The sequence below is a fragment of the Saimiri boliviensis genome, chromosome 8 (genome assembly GCF_048565385.1).
Source record: "Saimiri boliviensis isolate mSaiBol1 chromosome 8, mSaiBol1.pri, whole genome shotgun sequence".
Classification (NCBI taxonomy): Eukaryota; Metazoa; Chordata; class Mammalia; order Primates; family Cebidae; genus Saimiri; species Saimiri boliviensis.
This window is the reverse complement of record NC_133456.1, coordinates 36444819-36462799: the sequence shown is the minus strand read 5'-3', so window position 1 is coordinate 36462799 and position 17981 is coordinate 36444819. Positions and strand designations below refer to the sequence as shown.

Sequence of the window (17981 nt, the reverse complement as noted above, 5' to 3'; positions counted from 1 at the left end):
ATGGAGGAGAGAAGGAAGGCCTGGATGGGTTAAAATAAAGGAAGAAACTAGAAAGTGTCCAGAATTTAGCTTTGGGTAAAATAATAGAAAAGTTCTTACTGTAGCCTCTTTGAATTGGTAAATGACAGAATCCAATGAAAGCAATGTGAAACAAATGACCAGAGCAAGCACTGTAATTCATTTTAAAATATTAAAGCTTATTTCCTTTTTTTCAGACACTGGAAAACTTTTCTCTGTTGGAATGACCCCTGGCAACAGTGACATTCTGACACCATGCATGGTGTACTCTCTTGGGAATTTTGAATTCCATGTCACAATGGCTCTGTTCAGATTACTGGTTTCATCATGCCTGTAAGCCCAATTAATTACTGAAGTTTCTAATGTTCTTATGTCCGCTCTGTAAATCATCATAAAGAATATTAAGCCAACCAAAGAAATTTGCCACTATAGGACTTGTTGCCCAACCAAAGGCATGATATCAGGAAAAATAGTAATTAAAAAAAACCCTCTTTTGATAACAACCAATGTCTTCAGGATACTCTTTTATACATGAATTTTAGATTCTGATAAAGGGGATTACAGTTCAACAAGTCTCAAAAAATGAACCCAAGGCAATTTGCTCCTTAGGAAACACTGCTTAGACTCTGACTGCAGAGGAAATGTTGAAGCTTCAGACTGTAAATTCAGACTGAAATTCACATCGACTATCACATCTCTAGGTCTCTAAACATGATCCATGATGGTGGTCAGTAGGTTTGTGTAACCTATGTGCCCCACCCTGTGCCTCAATTTACTTATTTCAAAATGGAGCGATTAGACTGTTTCTTATATCCTTTCCCACTATAATGTTTGGTGATGCTCTGCCCTTATATTCCTTTCACCTAATCTTTTTAATCTTAAAAAATATAAAATGTTTTTATAAAATTCTTTGATGTTCTTAAATGTTATTCAACATAACAGTACAATGCACTAAGCCTAAATTTCATCATTTTAATATTGCCTCAGAGGCCAAGTTTTATGAGAGCCTTAATTTGCATCACCAGAAGCTCATTTAATAAAAATGAAAGAATCCCTTTTGTAAATAAATTTTAAAAACTGATGGTGGGGAAGAGAGACAGAGAACTGTATGCAAAAAAAAAACCAAAACAAACAAAAACCCAGAAAACAGAACTTAGAAGGTGTCAAATGGTTCTGAGTTCTAAAGAATACTGTGGTTACATTATTATTATACATAATACTGTGATTGAAAAGCTGGTGCTAGCTTTTTATGCTCTAAAAGTACATTCTGCTAATGGTTCCTTACCAAATCCCTGGACTCTTGACCTAATACTTATTATACCACTGTCCTTTTCCCCTGAAACAAAATCTATCAGTAAGACAAATGGAGGTATCAGAGCATCACCTACGCTGGAATCAGGCATATTTACCTATGAAGTCAACTCTAGTGTGTGGGATATAAAATACACAACTTAAATGGAGAACTACTGAAGACCATTTCATAGGTGAAAAAGATGTGGTATGAATCTGAAATTCTCACTTAGGTTGGGAAAAAGAAGTGCAAAGTCAATGAGGTAAAGGGCTGGGAGTTGGATTTCTGGTATGATATGATAAGCAGAAAAGTTATTTTTGGCAAATTCCTTTATCACTTCTTCCTGACTGTAAAAAACCATATTCAACCCTTGTTTATAATAAATATTCTCTGACAGAATGAACCCTGGATTTCTGACTTTTAAAACATTTTTAAATTAAAGTAATAACGGCTGTTTTATGATTACCTTGTGCCAAGGGCTAGGAATTGCAAAAATGAGTAAGAAAGAGCCCCTGCTTTTAGAGACTTTACTGTCTGTGGTTTTGAACTGTTGTTGTTATGACAATAGTTAACAATAACTGTCATTTATTCACTCATAGCAGCCAAGTACCGTGGTCAGTGGGCAACATACACAAACTGCCAAAGTCCCCTTCATCTCACCAGATGCAATGACAGTGCTCTGTCCATGAATCACCTCTCAACAAAAATGAGCTTAGCAGGAATTCAGACCATAGGCAGAGACATATAAGCAACTCCAGAACTGCCTACTGTCAACACACAAGAACTACAGTCAATAAAGAGTTCAGTGAACTAGAGTGAAAAATGAGAGCAATTGTCTGAATCACCTTTAGTGTACTCTGTTGGGGGCTGTGACACTCTAAAAACCACGGTGCAGTAGACTCCACATCTGGCATTCCAACAACGGAAGGTTAAGTGTTTTAAGACTCCTTAGCGAAAGAACTTGCAATACATTAAACTGTAAAACTGAGGAAGACATCATAAGCTTCTGGATTTTATTACCAAAATGTACATTTTGATCTAAAATTAAAAATAAAAACAGATTGACTTTCCTTGTAGTATTTCACAACCTTTGAGCGCAGCATTAAAAATGCTTTTCTTTTTTTCTTCACCAACTATAAGCTTCTGTTTTCTTACCCTGAGCGTCTGAATCTTTTATATGCTTGGGTTCTATTCACTGCCTGTTATTCAGACGTTGAAATCCCAAATGTTAATTGTTCTTCCAAGTACATTGACAAAACAGCAGCTAAATAAGGGTAGACCAGACTGTGGTAGACTCTGACATGCATTTATGGAACAATGGGGCTCTGAGAGACAGCCTTGTAGCTCACGGGAAGACATAAGATGTGCTATTTTGACTGCTTCGTAGCAGAATGGGGAACACACGCACACAAGGGAATTATGCATTTTACTTAGTTTTGCCCAAAGTCCTCAAGGCAACAGAATCTTGTGATGTCATCATGAACTTTCTTTTTCTCCATTTCCATTGACACAAAGGCTAAAAATTTCTAATGACATCACAAAGGGGAAAATGAAATCTACTTTGATTCCATAGAAATCTTTTACCTTCAGTGAGACTGGTAAAAAAAAAAAAAAATGCAAGAATCTTTCCAGACAGGGTGTATGTCACTGTGCTCATGCACAGTGGGTGACACCCTCCCTAATGAAATTCAAACCAGCCAAAAGAAAGGATTCACAATTTAGGTTGGATAAAAAAGACATACTGAATATTGAGACCAACAACTTTTTTTTTTTTAAAGAAGAAAATCATTTAAACATATATTTCTTCAGGGACATTCAAATTTTTACTCATGTCTGGTTACTATGTTACCAATGATTTTGTTCTTTTTTGGGTTGGTCACAGAAACACAGAAGAAGGTACAGGAAGCTTTGACTTACAGGAATACAGTGCAGCTCAATCTTTTGTTTTTAAGGTGCAGTGATTTCAGTCTCTAAATGTAACTTCAGGCAGTCTGAAAAGAAACAGGTTAAAATCTCTTTCAGTTATAATTGGTATTTCAGATTTAATTAAAAATTAAACTTTCATAATGTTTCACCATCCAAAGCAATGCATTATCAGCCAAGCGTGGCTTTTCTTTTTCTTTTTTTTTTTTTTCCTTAACAGAAAAAAAAAAAAAAAACCCTCTTCCCAGAGTAGTTTTTTAATGAAAAGAAAAGGATCTAAAGAGGAGAAAAAAAGCAATTCTGAAAAACAAAATATGCCTCCATGTTAAGGACTTCATAATGATATGAATACAGATAAAATTCAGAAACTCAATGTTTCTGAATTTTAGCTATAATCTAATTTTTAAAAATAAATTCATAAACTATTTCACAGCCTAAAGATTACAGAAAATATAAGTTCAGAGAATAAAAAAGAAAATCTATGGATCTGGATACACATATTAAAGGGAAATTATAACTTCAAATAGAATTGTAAAAAATGCTAGATCTGCTATTTTTCAGTAACTGAATTGCTGGTGAGATAGATGGTGAAGCAGGGCTAAATGAATATATTTAACAACACAAAATGGCCATTGAAATGTACTGTATTATGGGTTTAGCGTGCCCCATTTCACATCATATTGTACATCTTGTCACATGCAGGCCAGGCACTGCTGTTTGAAGCAGCACAGGAAGACCAAGAGGGTCTGAACCAGACTCCCTGTTTTAAATAACTGTAACCACATTGTTTATTTTTTAAATATATACTTTTAATTCTAAATTAAGTAAGAGTCCAGGCATTAAGATCTCCAAATATATCATAAATATTGGGCTTAAAATATTATACTATTTTTTCAATCATTTCTTTCTTCAAACACCATATATAAAGAGAATAGTATTTTAAATTAAAAAGACATACACTAGAATTAAATCATCCTTACTTTTAGCTTTCAAAAACTGATACAATGGGATTTAGAAAAATTTGGTTTTTAAATATAAAATGAGGTAACATAATTAGCTTTCTTTCATTTTACAGCATGGCAGAATACTTTCTACATATTTGTAACACTAAATGTTGTATGTTTATGTCCAATTTCACATTAGTGCAAGGTAATATTTTAATATTTCCCCATATAAGAGCATAATCACAAATCACCCCTGAAATTGTACTATTATTAGAAAGCATATGTAAGTCTTATTTGTGATTCCTGTTTTCCTTTTCTCTTGAACTGTATAGAGGAATATTTTGGGTAATATGTCTATTTGATGTACATAGATTTTAAATGTAAACATGCTCAGGTTCACACTAAATTCACTCATGAATGAGATTAGATTAAAAAAAAAAAAAAATCACTGACATTGACTAACTAACCTTTTCCCCTCCTCTCACATGCCTGAATTAGGCTAAAAATGAACCAGCGTAAAGGCAAAAATTATGCAGGCGTCACCAGGGACAACTGAATGAGAGGAGGGGAGTGCACCTACTTCCTTATAAGGCAGCAAAACATTCATAAAAGAAACTGACAAAAATAACTTGTGCTCAGAAATTATATGACATATAACATAAATATATTGAGTAACAATAATCTCTGAAAAATGATTCAGAAATGTAAAAACTGCCCACTTCTAGATAAATCTGAATTACCAACTGACATTGTTGTACTCACCAACAAAATATGGTTAGTGAAATGAATTCATTCTCTAGTTTAGACATGAAAAGGTGATAGAAACTAGGCTGAATACTTACATATAAACTATTTAACTAACAACTACTAGTAGTTTAATTCAATCAGTCAGGTTTCCTTTTCCTCAATTAGCCAGATGTTGAATGAACTATCAGCTCAAAATAATTAAATTAATTATATGAATAGATGGTTAGTGGACAAATTTTCATTTCCCCTCTCCCCCATGCCATTTCTCCTTCTCCTCTTTGATCTTTTTCTTCTATTTCTGCCTGTTTCTTCTCCACTTTCACTTTCTTTCTTATTCATTTTTCCTTCTTTTTTTTCTCTTGGTGAGGGTAATGAAGCTCAAAAATAACATCTTGTATCCTGTTGAGGGAAACTTGATCACAACTATCCTTCCAGATGACAAACTCATTCATAAATGTCTGTTTCCCAATCCAAAGAAAACACAGCAATTGAAAAAATAGAGACTCAACATCACTTACCACTACCAACACCACCTCTTTCAATTCCCATGCTGTATTCATCACGAGAACTGAAATTTATTTACATTATGCCTAACCTCAACTAGGACCACAAATAAGACTAATAACAGGACCATTTTGTGGCACGCAGGCAAACGGCTGGGCAAAACAGATGGATCTTACTTTGCGCCAGGACTCAAAAAATATAGTCGCCAACTCACTGTTGGCGACTACATATCTTGGCCCGAAGATGGACCTGGAAGTGGGACCAGTTGTCTTTGATATGAATAGTGCTCCTCTTCTTATCTCCTCATGAACAAATCAGTAACTCTGTCACTATTTAGTGTTGTTATCAGGCAGAAATTGCTTAAAAGACTGGTCATCAAGGAAGTGAAATATTCTCAGGGATGTCAGGTGAGATGAAGGAACAGAAAGTCAGGACAAATACCTTATTTTTGGTACTTTTGTCTGTTTTCAACTTTGTTTTGTTTTGTTTCAATTCAATTTCACTACTGTATACTGAACCCACCTTTAAAATAGATTTACAAAGTATATGTCGTCAATAAGAAAAACTTGCTTCTGGCATTTCAGGTTCCAAAATCTGTTAAAATTTTCAGTCACATGGATCAATCTGTCATTATTAAAATTGACAACCAGTGTCAGACTTCTTTAACCAGAACAAAACTATGTAAGGCTTTACAGATTACAATCAACATCCAAGGATGTACTAAGAAACAACTCAGTAATCAATGTAAATTACAAAATCTGGAAGAATGCTTCTCTGGCAGAGACCGTTTAGCAAAAGAGTTGTACATTCTGCACTCCTTAAAGATTCTGAATGGCTTTTCAGAGAAGTAGCAAATGCATTATATTACAGTAACCTATCCTGTAAGTCACAAGGCCATAAACAAAGCCTCTAGTCAATTAAAAAAAAAAAAAAAAACAACAACAAAAAACAAACAAACAAAAAAAACGAAGAGTGGTGAGAACTATAGATCTTACCATTGACTACAAAGGGCTGCTTCTGACCACATTCTACATTTTAAAATCTGCACACAGAGGAGTTTTGATATCACCAGGTCACAGAACTTCAAGGAAAGAACAACAAAGCATTCCAGCTTAGGAAGTCTATGTTAATTCAGGCACTTCTCTTATTGCTGTTTCAACTATTCAGTACTGATTATATCTTGCTCAGATTGCTTTTGAGAGTTCACTCATGTCTCTGTGATTTATTTATTCAGACATTGTACAGATTTGATTTTTAAGAGACAGGCTTGTTTATGGTCAGCATAGAAGGCTAATTATACTTTAATTTTTTATTTTAGATTTTTTTTCTTTTCACTATTTAAAAACTTTTTATTATAAAAAATTTCAAATATATGCAAGAGTACAGAACAAAGCAAAATGAACTCTCTTGTATCTATCACCCATAGTCAATTTTTTTTCCAATTATATTCTCACCTACTTTTTCTCCCACCAGACCATCTGAAAGACAATCCCAGATATATTATTATGTTGTGCATGAATACTCTACTATGTGTTTCTGAAAGATGACAATAATAACTAATATCATTCCACATCAAAAATAATAGTAATTCTTCAATGTCATTAAATATCCTGTCCATGTTAAATGATTGACTTTTAAATGGTGTTTTCTTTTTACAGCTGGTTAGTTTGAATCAGGATCTAAATAAGATCTGCACATCATAGTTGAGTAATAATTATCCTTTAATGTATACATTCTCCATTTCCTTTTTAAAATTTTAACTTTGTATTTTGGACCAATTTTAGAATTATGGAAAAGTTGTCATGATAGAACAGAGAGTCCCCATATTTCCTTCACTAGCCTCTCCTAATGTTAATATCTTACATAACCATGGTAAATTTGTCAAAACTAAAAAATTAACATTGATACAATACTATTAAACTACAGACTTTATTCAGACATCATCAATTTTTCCATTAATATCTTTTTTTCTGTTCCAAAAATCCAATCCAAGATACCATACTGCATTTTATTTAGCATTATTCATAATAGTAAAAAATCGAAAACAATTCAGATGTCCATCTGTGTGTGGTGGGGGAGGAGTATGTATATCACTTAGAATTTTCTACATACAGGATTAATATTGTTGGCAAATAAATTATTTTGTTTTTTACTTTCCAATCTGTATGCCATTGATTGTTTCTTTCTGGTGTGTCTACCCTTTTCTTTCCCTTCTTCCTTTTTTTTTTTTTCACCTTTTCTCTAATTTGTTTCTCTCTTTCTTGTATTTATCATTCTGGATTGAATCTTCAATACAATGTTGAAGAGAAGACATAAGAACTGACACCTTGACTCTTTTCCAATCCTAGGATTATATCAGTCAGGTTTTCATCATCATATACATTAGTTATAAGCTCTTCATAGATGTCCTTTGTCAGGTTATGCAAATTCCCTTTTATTCCTTTTGTTGAAAGTTATATTACAAATGGATATTGAATTTTCTCAAAGGTTTCTGTACTTCTATTGAGATGGTCATGTGTTTTTTTCTTTTATTCTATTAATATGGTATATTGCACTAATTATTGGATGTTAAGTGAAATTTGCATTCCTACGATAAATCCTCTTTGGTCAGACTGTATAATGCTTTTCTACTTTGCCACACTTGGTTTGTGAATATTTTGTTGAGATTTGGTATCTATATTAATGAGGGAATCTGGTCTGCAGTTTGTTTTTCATTGTGATGTCTTTGTCTGGCTTTGCTCTCAGTGTGATACTGTACTTGTAGAAATAATTGAAAAGTGACTTTTCTTGCTCGATTTCTAGAAAAATTTGTGAAAGGTTGTTATTATTTATTCATTAAATATTGGATAGTATTTTTCAGTGGAGCCATCTACACCTAGGATTTTCTCCTAACTATAAATTGTATAAATTGTATCTCTTTACTATTATGAGTCTGTTCATATTTTCTGTTTCCTCATGAGTCAGTTTTGGTAATTTGTGGATTTTTAAGATAGCCCATTATGTCTAGTTGCCTAACAGCTAACACTTGTCTAGTTGCTAACAATTGTCTAATTTGTCAAGCAATGACAATTGAGGCCAACCAATGATCAGTCACAGGTTGTACTTCTAACTGTCAAGGAATGAAACAAATAATATAACCTCATAATCATTCTCATTTCTATGGGATGGGTAGTGATACTTTCTCATTCCTGATTTTGGTAATCTGTTACCTTCTCTCCTTTTTCCTTGATAAGCTAGGAAAAACTAAATTTTGGTTGATCTTTTAAAAAAACTAAGTTTTGGTTTCATTAATTTTTTTATTATTTTCATTGTCTATTTCATTGATTTCTATACTTATCTTTATTATTTCCTTCCTTCTGTTTAAATTGAATTTAGTTTTATGTTTATATTATGTCTATACTTACCAACACAATGACATGATGAGGTCTTTTTGTTTAGGTGAATTTAGTTACTTTTTTTGTCATTTCATTTCCACTTAAAGGATTTCCTTCAGTATTTCTTGTAAGGCAGATCTACTAGCAGTGAATTGTCTCAGTCTTTGTTTATTTGGGACATATTTATTTTATATTCATTTTGTAGAAAAATTAAGTGTAAAATTCTTAAATGACATTTTCCCTTCTTTTTTCCTTCAGCACACTGAATACATTATCCCTCTGCCTTCTGGCTTTGATTCTAATGAGAAGTAAGCTGTTGATTATAGAGTTGTTTTCCTGTATCTAATAGTCTTTTTTTCCTTGTTACTGTTAAAATTTTCTCTTTTTCTTTTCCTTTCAAAAGTCTGACTATAATGTATCTGTGTACAGATACTTCTTGTGTTTATCCTACGTGGAGTTTTTGAGCTTCCCAAATGTGTAGATTAATCACATTTGGGAAGTTTTTGGCTATTATTTCTTCAAATATTTCTTAGCCCTTTCTTTTTTTCTTCTTCTCTACCATATGATAGTATGCTTGATGGTGTCTCACAGGACTCTGAAGCTCTGTTAATTTTTTCATTTTTTTCTCTTCAAATCAGACTATTTCTATTAATTGATACTCACGCTCACAGTTTCTTTATTCTGCTATCTCAAATATTCTGTTGCGACTCTCTTGAAAACTTTTTATTTCTGTTATAGTATTTTTTACCTCCAGAATTTTTGTTTCTTTTAAAATAACATTTATCTTTATATTGATACTCTCTATTTAAAGACTAATTATTGTAATACTTTATTTAACATGATTTCCTATTATTTGAACATATTTATAACAGTGCTTTCAACTCTTTGCTAAGTTTAACATCTGCTATCTCCACTTAAAGCCAGGTATAATTTTTTTTCCTACAGTTTAACTGCTTTTTAAATTGTGTATGAGTCATACTCCTGTTTATTACATGTCTCATTTTTTTTCTTATACATTGACATTTTATATGGTATATTACAGCAACTCTGACTTCCGATTTTTCCCTGTTGAGGGTTGTTTCTGTTATTGCTGTGTTTGTTTGTTTAGGACTTAACATAACTCTGTGTACTCTCTCTTCCTCATGTGGTGCCACTGCTTATATTTCTATTCAGCTTGTATAATTTCCATTTTCACTTTTAAGCTAGGACTTTCCCCTGCATTAACACAGGTTAGTGGTCAGCCAATGTTTAGTCACAGGTTGTATACTTAAACACCTAGGGCCACTATGCTAACACCTCTAGTTGATATATACGTGGGGCGGGGGGGCTTGAAGAACGCACTCAAAGTTCAGGCAGTTTACAATTTTTTTTTTTTAATTTTTACTTTCCATTTGTTCTCCTGTATCTTCTCTCTGTGTACCCAAGGCCTCAGGTTCAGCTAAGGATAAGCAAACCTTTTGGTCCTTCTCTGGTCTTCCCCAGAGTATGTTTGCAGCCTTTCAGACCACTAGGGATATGTGATAGCTTACCAAGGTTCACTATGACAGTCTTCTTTTTCAATTCTCACTGCGAAATTTCTGGCCAATCTGCCAGTCCTTCTCTACTCTGAATTGTAACTTCAGGCTAGATATGATGTTTATTCACCCTGCTTGTTTGCTACTGAGATTGTCACTGTTTTGACCACAGCTACGGGCATGGAGTTTTTCTATATTCTGCTCCATCAAATTATCAAATCACCCCTTTTCAGCAGTGAAGTTGTGGGTTTCTATGACTTGTCCTGCCCTGGCAGAACTATTGATCCAATGGGGCTGTGGAGAGGGGCAATGGGAAGAAGCAGTCCTGGCTAAAACACTGTGGGCTCCTAAATGTTCTAGTTTTCCCAACATAATTTTTAATTTGGCCCCTTTCACTCCCAAAAGTATCCAGCTTCTGTAATATAATTTATGACCTTTTTCTCCATAGTTTGCATAAACAACTTATGCCATTAAGTCGTTGCCTAATTATTTTCGTAGTAATGCAGGAATCAGGGGATTAGTTGCAAGTGTGCATGCATGTGGGGTGGTGAAAGTAGGGGGAGTATAATGCCAATGAATGAACATTTTCATAATGGTTACATGTGTATAGAAAATCTTCAACTGCCCCTCCTACTATATCTCTAGAAACTTTAACAATTTGGGGGGATTAAGAATTTCTAGGGAAGTATGAGATATAAAAATAAGGTTACCAAAATTCTCCCATTGGAGATAGTTTTGCCTCACTTTGTAGAGTGTGGAGAAACCACTCATTGAGAAGGACTAGAATTACTTTGGTTAATAATGAATTGCTAAGAACTTTAAAGCTGGAATGAGTTGGAATAAACCTATTCCAAGCAATGGTAAAGAATGTGTCATTTAGACTTAATCATACACAAAATAATAGCTCAGAGATCTAAGTAGGTACAGGTTAGTATTTGCCAGCTTATTTTCTCACAGATTCCTGTGCTCACTCAGGTTATACCTCCTTAAGAACATACAAAGGGAATAAGCTGCTTTTGGAACTCAAATAATTTGGAAATCAGAAAGTTCCCATATAGATGCAGAGAATAATATTTACTATAGAAATATTTTTTCCTCTACATGTTGATCCACAATAACGTTCCCTTGAGAATAGACTCTATAGAGCATTTAAATTATGAACAGGTTTATGAAATAACTCCTATCACATGAAAAGAAATAAACATATAATATCTGCTTTTAGGAATTACCTAAACTTATATTTTTCTTCAGAGACTGAAATAGATGAAAAAATCAGCAAATTTTGTTTAGGAGAAACTGAGAATGTAGAAAGCATTAACTGTGAATATCTTACTGATATTTTTGGATTAACATAATACTTAACTTTCACAAAATGTTGAAGAAATAAAAGTATTCACCAAGCTGCATTTCATTAAAATGCCATAACCTTTCATCTAGGAACCTGTAATAGTAAAGATTACTGTTTCTGTTTGGAAAACAAGGAATCTAATCCATGAAACAAAACCCTGAAACCTCACATACATTGCTTAAAGATGTAAGTCCGATGATGGAGTATGTTATGAAACTCCATCACCCTATTGTATAAGGTTAACAATAAGGCAATATCCAGTCTACAATGAAAAAGAAACTTAAATCCTCGAATGCCTATTTTGTATATATTAGAGTGGATTCAAAATAAACATTTAAATAGATTTTTGTTCATATGGAATGATATTTTTCCAGCCAATCTCTCAAGCAGTTGTTTTTATTAGGTTTTGCAATTTCTGTAAAAGGATATCAACCCTATCCCAACTTGATTACTATTTCTGCTATTAATTAACAAAAAAATAGGCTGTGCATGATGGCTTAAGTCTGTAATTCTAGCATTTTGGGAGGCTGAAGTGGGCAGATCACTTGAGTCCAGGAGTTTGAGACCAGCATGGACAACACAGCAAAATTCCGCCTCTACAAAAAAATGCAAAAATTAGCTGGGTGTGGTGGCACATACCTATAGTCCTAGCTACTTGGGAGGCTGTGGCAGGAAGATTGCTTTAGCCTGGGAGGTGGAGGTGACATTAAGATGGGATGGCACCACTGCACTCCAGCCTGGGTGACAGAGTGAAACTCCATCTTAAATAATAATAATAATAATAATAATAATAATAATAATAATAAATAGTTATATTTCAAGTACTTTCTAGTAATATAATCTAGGTAATGTAGAATTCACTGACATTCAATGACAGTGTATCAAAGACATCATTAGAGAAATTATATATATGGAAAACTTCCTGAAAAATGTGCTGTCCTTCCATTTTGAGTTTGGCACCTAGATATATTCTAAAATCCAGTTTTGAATTATATAAGACTAAAATGTTGTCTATTTGGTCCAAATCTTTTAGGAATGGGAATACTAAAGTTTACGGTAATGAGATGTTGTCAGTCTACACTGAGGACTATAAAGAAGCATTTCTATAAATATCCATTTTTGCTAATGAAAGTAAATATTAATATTGATATTTGTTATAATACAGTGACCCATTTACATACTGAAGAACATCCTACAAAGATTTTTTTTTCATAGTATCAGCATTGTATCTCTTCAAAATATATAATCAGAGCCCAATCTGTAAATGTACATAATATTCTTTATAGGATGCTTTTTAAACATAAGTCAAATTCTTGCCTCCTTCTCATGTTTTACCATTGTTTACTAATTTTATTTTTTATTTACTTCATTTATATTATATATTTCATTTACTTTCATTTATATTTATATAAATATATTTATATATAAGTATATATAAATTTTTGGAGGCTGAGGTGGGCAAATGACTTGATTCCAGGAGTTCAAGACATCTATACACACACACACACACACACACACACACATATATATATATATATATATATACTTATAAATACATTTATATTGTATTTGTATGTATCATTTAAGCTATCTTAATTTCTTTTCATAACAAGGAGATATCTGTTTCTACTGTATATTTGTCTATCTACCTCTCCATATAACAATTCATCTAAATTTACTATATGATACCCCAACATTTCAGATGCAATTTTAAAATATCAACCTTAGTTCTATAAACTCATCTATGTTTTGGTAGTGACTTTGATGAATTAGCTATTCAAATCAGAATCACTTCAAATTTTCCTTAAATCTTTCTGAGGCAGAGTAAGAGATTTGTATCATCAGAGCTCAATATTAATTTAAAGCTTAGCTAAGCACCTCTTTGCTAAGTCACCTGAAAATGATTCTTGCCTTTCTGTGCAAGGATAAAATAATTTGGAACCTATGGAACAACACCAGCCATTTTCAAATAATTAATAAGGCATATAACATAGAGCAGACACAACTAATTAGATAGTTTGTACCCTCCCCAGGGTACCTAGCCATGCTCCCTAGCCCAAGCAGCATCTGCTAGACCAAAAGGTTTCTTTCAATAATTTGCAAAAAGGTGTCCGAATAGGCAGCTTTTTTTTCTAATTTGTACTAAACCTCTATATAAGATAAGAGAGACCCTCTATAACATGTTTCTATAGTACTTCTAACAGAATATAATTAATTGTATTAATATGAGATGGCTCTTCAGCTGTTACATGTAACATAAATATTCAGGTAACCTTGCAGTAATGACTAACCTCATGAGCTTGGGTCACCATAACTTGCATTAAAGAATGCTTTAAAAATAGAATGTTAAAAAGTTCTGAGACAATGTATTATTTGTACAATAAAATTATTTTCCTTTAAATTTAGCTTCTGGCTCCCATTCCTTCAGGCAGATTTTATATATTACTAGTTAAGTCTTAATGAATTATCTACAGGTAGGCTATGCATTAAACATTTTTAAATTAACTTTTCCTGACTACGACATTAGCACATGCCCACTGCAAAAACAAAACAAAACAGAACAATGAAAATACATAACGTATAAGAAAAAAGTTACAAGCATCAATAGTCTGATGACACAGAGACAACAAACCACTACTGGACCTTCATGATTTCATTCCAGTGTGACACATTTAAATCCCAATTTGGCTTATCCATTTTCCCCTGCACACAATGAGTAGCCTCCTATTACCACTACTTGGTATTGTGCTTAAGCAACTGAAATACTTCAAATATTTCTGTAGTAATTATTCTCTATAAAATGAATTTAGTAACTGATCAAGTACTATTATATTTAATAGGCTTGCTATTGAACATTATCCATGATACTTATTATTCATTGTTATTGCTTATTATTTCATGAATATGGTTTTATTGAACCATGTCTTATGGAGATTTTATACACAGAAACACAACACACACACACACACAACCTGCTACTACATAAGTATTAAACCATTTCTCTGAAATAATATGGATGTTAGAAGTAGCTTCTAGGGAAACAAAATAAAATGGTAAATTTGATGTTAAAAATTCAAAAATATAATTATCAAGGCCAAATCCATATTATTTTAGATAACGCTCATTTCTTTATTTTTATTTTTACTATCTTTGCTACAACACTACAATAGTAATATGGAGAACTGAGAGTCAGCTACGTCTGTAAAGGTAAAATGCCATAAAAACCCCAATGCATCTCTCTCAAGAGTCTAATCTTACTCTATCTGAGAAGCTATCCTCTCTCTGTGAACTCTGTCATGTAGAATTACATCATCTCCCATGGCTCAGATTATCTCCAATTTATAAAATGCTTTAACAAAAACTGTTATGAAGTGGGCTCTGTTATTTATTCATATAACTTCCTCTTCACTTTGGTTAATACGGAAATACACAATACATCAATATGTGTTTCATAAAGTCAGTTGTTTCAATATAGTAACAAGCTGGGCAAATAGAGGAAGTGTGCTGGGTGTAATTTATTTACATTTTAATAAGACCTCAAATAAATGATACCACACAGGAAGCTCAGAGTGAGGTTAAGGAGAAATGGTGGCTAAAAAAATACCTTGAAGTTTGGAAGCTGTAAGTATTATTTAATCAATAGTATTACTTTTGAATTAAGACAATAACTGTTCCACAGACAGGTATTGTGGTCTGTAACAAACACTATTCAATGTCGACATTAATAATTTAGGGGAGATACAAATTTTCAAAATTTGATAATTTCTTAAGACTAAACCTTAGAATATATGCTAAAGTTTAAAATGAATGGGCCTATGAAATAAAAGTTTCATCAAAGTCCAAACTATGGAAGTTTTCTTCCTTCATGTACCAAAGCTTACCGCTGAAATCCCAATTTAATAGACATGATAGCTTCCTTGTTCACATTTGGGTTTCCCCGACTTTGCATGTTAATTCTTTGTGAATAGTTCTAAAAATCAAGACAAGTAATTTAATGAAATAGGAGACTCATAAAGCAATGATTTTCAATCTACAATTACAGTAGCCTGCACTATTCCTATTTCCAAACTCTGAGCAGGGTCAACTTTGTTGAGACAAATTATCACTGGTAATATCTTACAGATTAATGTACATGACATTTGCCTATCCAGTGTAGTTCCCAAGACAATACAAGAAAATCTTGCAAAAGCAAATATATTATTTAATCTGCAAATGAAGAAACAATTGTAAAAGGACAATAATGACAGGAAAAGCATTAAGAGGCCAGGGTCACGTAAATATACAAAAGGCATCTTGTAAGAACTGATACGTTTGCTACAAGAACAAGAATATGGGCTGGGCACAGTGGCTCACACCTGGAGTCCCAGCACTTTGGGAGACTCAGGGGGGTGGATCGTGAGGTCAGGAGATCGAGGCCATTCTGGCCGACAGGTGAAACCCTGTATCTACTAAAAATACAAAAAATAGCTAGGCCTGGTGACGCACACCTGTAAGCCCAGCTACTTAGGAGGCTAAGGCAGGAGAATTGCTTGAACTCAGGAGGCAGAAGTTGCAGTGAGCTGAGATCAGGCCACTGCACTTCAGCCTGGCGACAGAGGGAGACTCTGTCTCTAAACAAACAAACAAAACAATATGACTTTGTGTGTGTGCGTGTATAAATCTCTCTCTATATATGTCTATATCAAATAAATTTATATGTAATCTCTGTATAAATATCTCTCTATAAAATATCTCTATATTAATATATACAGAGGCATACATATATGGCTTTATAAAAATAAATATTTTATTAAGAGTTTTACAGTTTTCCTTATTTGTATCTATCTGTGAACTAGAAAGTAAGATCCTTGAAAGTATAACTTATGTTTTTCTGCGTTGTAATTCATAATATCTAGCCTGATACTGAGCAAAAAATTGGTTCTCTATAAACATGTTTGTGTAAAATATAAAAAATGTAATTTCATTCATGCATGGTATATAAAAGAACAAAATTTAAAAATTCCCCAAAATAAGACAAATGATATTACTACATGGGGAAAGCAAGTTAGATTATGCTACACTATAATGAGTCAATAAAATTAAAACCAAAAAATTAATACCAAAAAACCCTTAAATTGAAAATAAATCTATGTAAATACATGCTAAAATCCTAGATGATTCAGACTCCCAGAGAAATGAAACACCAATGACAGCATCATGAAAATGAGTTGCCCCAATATCACATATCATTTCGATCACACTGTACAAGAAGTAGTAAGGTGTGATTAGAAATTCCAATTTCCTAATCATACAGAATATAAATAATCTATATTATAGAAGTCTATGAATTTCCTGAAGCATTATCAAGCTTTATAAATGTTTTTGATTAGAATCTGAACATAATGATGTTTCAATATAAACACTCATAATTTCAATTGTGAATCACCATTTTACATTTAAACAATTTTTAAAATTCACACTGTGACATGGTATACCATTAGGTTATAGAAAGCTCTCAAAGTTTTCTTAATAAGATCATAAAGTTTTTTCTAATAAAGCAAGAGCAATTTGATAGCAGGGAATCAATTCTGCTAAGTCCTTGGCTGAACTGTCACAGTTGAAATTATCCTATAATGTTTTAAAGGGAAAGGGCTAGATGCATCTTAATCCCAATGCCAAGTGAACAATTTCTGGCATATAGTAAGTGCTGATTAAATGTATGATGAATTAATTTGAGTTCAAAAATACATCTCAAGAAAAGTCTATGTCTATGAGTTAGAATTGGACAATATTTACTAGAAAAAATGAATACTAAATGTCAACACCCATTCCTAATAATCAAAAAAGGATCCAGAAAATAGCATTTTAATCTACTTTACCAATTTATCAAGTAATATCTGTCTTAAACCAATAATTAATATCTGCCTTAAAAAGAACTAGAGATAATACCACATAATAAAGAACAAGAAATATGCCCTCTATCACAATGATTACTTAACTGTTTTGGAAATGATAGTCAATGAAATAGAATATTAAAGATAAATAAGAAGGAAAACAGTCATCATTGTTAGGAGATAATTTAATGACTCGAAACCCCAAAAGAATTTATGGGAAATTATTAAAATTATAAAGAGAGGTGAATAAAATAGCTAGATAATAAATACAGTTAGTCTCCAACTTCTGGTGGTTCAACTTAGAATTTTCCAACTTTACAATAGGTTTATCTACTTACTTATCAGTAAGTTAAGGATCACATGGATTATAAATAGGAGCTGGATTTTCTGCAAAAAAATTAGAAATGACATATAGGCAACTAAGGAAGCTAACAAGAACACAGCA

The 17981-nt window shown here is 32.7% G+C and overlaps 1 protein-coding gene across 12 annotated transcripts in view; it reads right to left on the bottom strand.

Moving 5' to 3' along the window:
• ZBTB20 (zinc finger and BTB domain containing 20) overlaps window positions 1-17981 on the bottom strand; it is a 790532-nt gene that overhangs the window by 462191 nt on the left and 310360 nt on the right. For 9 of the 12 annotated variants that reach the window (XM_074405336.1, XM_074405331.1, XM_074405339.1 and 6 more), the window contains one exon: window positions 3227-3300. The exons of 2 other annotated variants lie outside the window; for them this stretch is intronic. The gene's annotated coding sequence lies outside the window, so the exon portion shown is untranslated. Of the gene's footprint in view, window positions 1-3226; window positions 3301-17874; window positions 17924-17981 lie in introns of all 12 variants that reach the window. One more of the 12 variants, XM_074405337.1, reaches the window with a different exon arrangement.